The sequence below is a fragment of the Momordica charantia genome (genome assembly GCF_013281855.1).
Source record: "Momordica charantia cultivar OHB3-1 chromosome 4 unlocalized genomic scaffold, Mcharantia_2.0 BLBB01000004.1, whole genome shotgun sequence".
Lineage (NCBI taxonomy): Eukaryota > Viridiplantae > Streptophyta > Magnoliopsida > Cucurbitales > Cucurbitaceae > Momordica > Momordica charantia.
This window is the reverse complement of record NW_028275162.1, coordinates 15,313,158-15,318,142: the sequence shown is the minus strand read 5'-3', so window position 1 is coordinate 15,318,142 and position 4,985 is coordinate 15,313,158. Positions and strand designations below refer to the sequence as shown.

Here is a 4,985-nt window from a genome sequence, read left to right as displayed (position 1 = left end):
TTATATTAAATTAATATGAATTAATTTGTTCAACAAAATAATATATAAAATTAATATAAAAACTAAATTTTAAATAAAAATAAATCGTATTAAATGGATGTGTAAATTATATAAATATTCCCAAGGAATTTTTTAACATTATATAAATTTAACACATCCCGAATAACAAACGTGACTATCAAAATATTCCTGGACGTCCTGATAAATATTCCTACAAAACAAACATAACTATCTGAAGATGTCGAACATCTAAAATTTCAAGCATGTAAAATTTCAGACACCTATAGATACCAGACATCTACATTCCCAAAAAATAAACGACTTCTAATGTCATTTTTTCCAAAATCCTTCTAACTCATTCAACACACGAGAATATTGTTTTCAACAATTTTTCAAATGAATATCTATCCGAGGGTAACAAATATGAAAATTACCACACTTATCGAGATGTAAGGTGCAAAGTTATATACAATGCTAAGTTAAAGATTGATTTTTTTCCATTATGTTTATATGCATTTGTGCACCCAACTTGAAATCCTGGATCCACCACTGCAAGAAGGCTTTTTTTTAGTTTGGTTGTTTATATGTTTTAGTCTGTATATTGGTTAAGTATTTTTGTCAAAATTCGAAATGTTGATAAAAATGTCGAGTTCTCAATTTTACAAACATATTGATGGATATTTCGAGAAAAATCACAAAAATTGTAGATGTTCATGCAAATTTTTTGAATTAGTAAATAAGACTTTAATTGTAGATTCATTAGCCTATAATTGATATTTTTTACCGTCATATCTAAATATATAAGAAATATACTTATAGAAATGTCGTTGATGGACATGTCGACGGACATATCGACAAAAATCACGAAAATTGTGGATATCGATGTACATTTTTTGAATTAGTAAAAAAAGACTTTAATTATGCTATAATTGATCATTTTGACCATCATTTGAGAAATAAACTTATAGAAATGTCAGAGTAAAATTATGAAAATTAATGAAAAGTTAAAAAATAATTGGAGTGGAAATATGTTTGAGAATTGTTTAAATTTTATTGGAGTGTTGAATGGAGGATTGATTTAGAAACATGCTTGGAGGTGTGTAAAGAAGTTAAAAGACAATGAGAAATTTAGAAGCGATAAAATACAAATTGAATATATAATTTGAATGGTTGATTGCAATTGCAATTGCAATCTAAACTAATAACTTGTTGGGGATGTGAAAAGGAAAAAAATTTTAACAAAACAAAAAAAAAATGTTTGTGGTTGCTTGTGGTTGTCCCACACAAGTAGAAAAGGGGTTTATATTGGAAGACTACTAATGAGGCTTACAAAACATGTTTGGGGTAAATCCAACACATCTTATTACCATTTAGTTGGATGGATGAGCCCAACACATCTTTGTAGAGTTTGTGTGAAATTTGTCGATCGATGTAGGCCCCACCTCCTTCTTTCGACCATAATGGAATGGAAATACCATTTTCCTAAGCAAAATTTGTCCTTACTTCCCTTCCACCGAGTCCGAATCCTACAATTTGACAGCAAATTTTAATATAATCTGCATGTACTCGGTCCAATAACAAAATTTCAACATTATTATTTCCTCTGTATAAAAACTTATGTGGGTCCTTAATTTGGTGCCATCGCCATGGATGCCCGCCAGCAAGCTGAACACACCACAACCATTTTGATGCTTCCATGGGTTGGATATGGCCATCTCTCAGCTTACCTAGAGCTGGCCAAAGCCCTCTCAAGGAGAAACTTCCATATTTACTACTGTTCAACCCCTGTTAACATCGAATCCATTAAACCAAAGCTTACAATTCCTTGTTCTTCAATCCAATTTGTGGAGCTCCATCTCCCTTTTTCTGATGATTTGCCTCCCAATCTTCATACAACCAATGGCCTTCCCTCCCACCTCATGCCCGCCCTCCACCAAGCCTTCTCCGCGGCTGCCCCACTCTTTGAGGCAATTTTACAAACACTTTGCCCGCATCTTCTCATTTACGACTCTCTCCAACCATGGGCCCCGCAAATAGCCTCCTCCCTCAAAATCCCCGCCCTCAACTTCAATACCACAGGAGTTTCCGTCATCGCTCGAGCGCTCCACACCATTCACCACCCAGATTCTAAATTCCCACTCTCAGAAATCGTTCTACACAATTATTGGAAAGCCACGCACGCCACCGCCGATGGAGCCAACCCAGAAAAATTCCGCAGAGATCTAGAGGCGCTTCTGTGTTGCTTGCACTCTTCCTGCAATGCAATTCTGATCAATACTTTCAGAGAGCTCGAGGGGGAATACATCGATTACCTCTCCCTTCTCCTGAACAAAAAAGTCACCCCGATTGGTCCTTTGGTGTACGAACCGAATCAGGACGAGGAGCAAGATGAAGAATACAGAAGCATCAAAAACTGGCTCGACAAAAAGGAACCGTACTCCACCATTTTCGTCTCGTTCGGAAGCGAATATTTCCCATCAAACGAAGAAATGGAAGAAATAGCACGTGGGTTAGAAGAGAGTGGGGCAAATTTCATATGGGTTGTCAGATTTCACAAATTGGAAAACGGAAATGGGATTACCGAAGAGGGGCTTCTGGAGAGGGCGGGAGAGAGGGGGATGGTGATCCAGGGGTGGGCTCCGCAGGCGAGGATACTGAGACATGGGAGCATTGGGGGATTTGTGAGTCACTGTGGATGGAATTCGGTGATGGAGAGCATAATTTGTGGGGTGCCCGTAATTGGGGTTCCGATGGGTCTGGACCAGCCTTACAACGCCGGCCTCGTGGAAGAGGCCGGGGTGGGCGTGGAGGCCAAGCGAGATCCCGACGGCAAAATTCAAAGACACGAAGTTTCAAAGTTGATCAAACAAGTGGTGGTTGAGAAAACCAGGGACGACGTGAGGAAGAAAGTCGCGCAAATGAGTGAGATTTTGAGGAGGAAAGGAGACGAGAAGATTGATGAGATGGTGGCTCTAATTTCTCTCTTGCTCAAAGGGTGACAAACTTTGTTTGGGAAGAAATATGGCTTGAGAGAATTATGGCACCTGGCAAATAGTTTTCTGATATGTAATGAATAAAAATTTCTTTCATCATTGATATATGTCTATTAATTCAATCTCAATCTCGTATAGATAGAAATGTTCGATGTCAATAAAAATTTTATATAAAATTTTGAAATCATAAAAATTTATAGAAATTATTTAAATTAGTTAATGAAATTATAATTGTGATTTAACTCAGTTATAACTTTTTAATGGCTATCCCACATAAAAATAACGCATAAAAATAATATCAATATTTATATAAAAATGTAGATGTCGACAACAAATTTGGACAAACTAATAGCAAATATATAAATTTTGATGAAAATGGTTAATAGTAATTTTATTTTAATTTTTTTAGTAGATTTTTTTATGGGTTAAGTTGATATTAATGAGTGTATTTGAAAGTAAATATCTTTGAATTTAAATTCTTACCTTTTATATTGTACTAATCTTTTAAATAGATAAAAAAAAAATTATTAATTCCATAATTTTTAAAATAAAAATATAATCATATAGAAATTAGAACAAAATAACAAATAAAATAAAATAAATAACTTGAAACAGAGAGTAAATTGAATGTTTGAAATATAAATAAAGAAAGATGAAAGCATAGAGGAGAAAGGGTGAGAGAGGGTGAACTGAAAATAAGGAGATTTGAAGTTCGAAGCTTAAATAATAAAATAAAGAAAAAGAATTGTATTTTTTTCCTCACATTGACAAAGGTTGGTGAGCGGAAACTAGACTCGAATATTCTCGAGATACAAGAATCCTAATATTACAAGATTCATATTTAAAATTTTAATCTTAAAATGGGCTCATATGGATGTAACCTTTTAGAATTTTATAAATTTGCCTTTTTAAATATATATTTAATAAATAATTATGAAAAAAATCAAATATGAAGAATACAGGGATTTTTCAAATTCAAATATCCTTCTCTTTCAACTCTCCCTCTCTCTCTTCTAAGAAGTACATGCACACCCGACACACGTCAATTTAATTTGAGGACACGTTAATTTTTTATATTAAATATTATAAAACTATTTAATATTTAAATAAAAATTGACTTAAATAATTAAGAAAAAATAGACATAAGATATTTAAAGGTAAGAAAAACAGAGAGTTTATTTATAAAAGAATATTTTACTAAAATTTAAACAGATACCTTTAAATAATCTCATCTTTTAGTCCAGAAGAGAAAAATTGCCACTTGTTAGTCATGGAGGAGAGATTGCATGCATAAGAAATGCACTCTTTACGTTTCTTCTCTTTATTCTTGATCTTTGTATTATTTCTATTCTCCCTCTTCCAATTATCTCTTTTTCTTCTCTGTTAATTTTCTTCTTTCAACCTTTCCTCTCCTTCAACTTTTATTTTTCTTTCAAATCATTCTCTTCTTCCAACTCTTCTTAATTATTTCTGCTCCACATTTTTTTCTTTCGACCCTTCTACTTTTGACTCATTCGAAAGGTACAAACCAAAAGATTAAGCTTCCATGGAGGACATGTGTTGCATGGGTGGAGATGCTTCCATGGAGGTGGACTATGGGTAGCTGAAAACTTAAAAAGAAATGGAAACCTAATGCGTTGGTGGGCTGAAAGAGAAAAAGGTTGGAAGGAAATTACGCGTGTCGCCTACGTGTCCTAGGCGTGTCGTGAACGTGTCCTTAATTATTAAAAAGAAAAAATTCCGGACACGTGTTGGACAAGCAGGGCCGGATCCATGTGGGACGAGGGGCACGTGCCTCCGGATTTGGATTTAATACAATAATGCATATATATTTGAAACAGAAGTAGCTAATGGAATGGTGGTTTATTACCTAACTAGGCTTTGTGTCCCACCTCAGTGATCTTGATTCTTGCATTCAAATCTCCTCTCTGTTTTTTATTTTTTATTTTTAAATATTTTTGTCTACCTTATTCAGCCGATTTTTTGTTTTCT

The 4,985-nt window shown here is 34.1% G+C and overlaps 1 pseudogene; it reads left to right on the top strand.

Annotated features, from left to right (window-relative positions):
- Positions 1–1,146: 1,146 nt before the first annotated feature.
- LOC111022978 (mogroside IIIx synthase pseudogene) lies at positions 1,147–3,115 on the top strand (annotated as a pseudogene).
- The last annotated feature ends 1,870 nt before the right edge of the window (positions 3,116–4,985 follow it).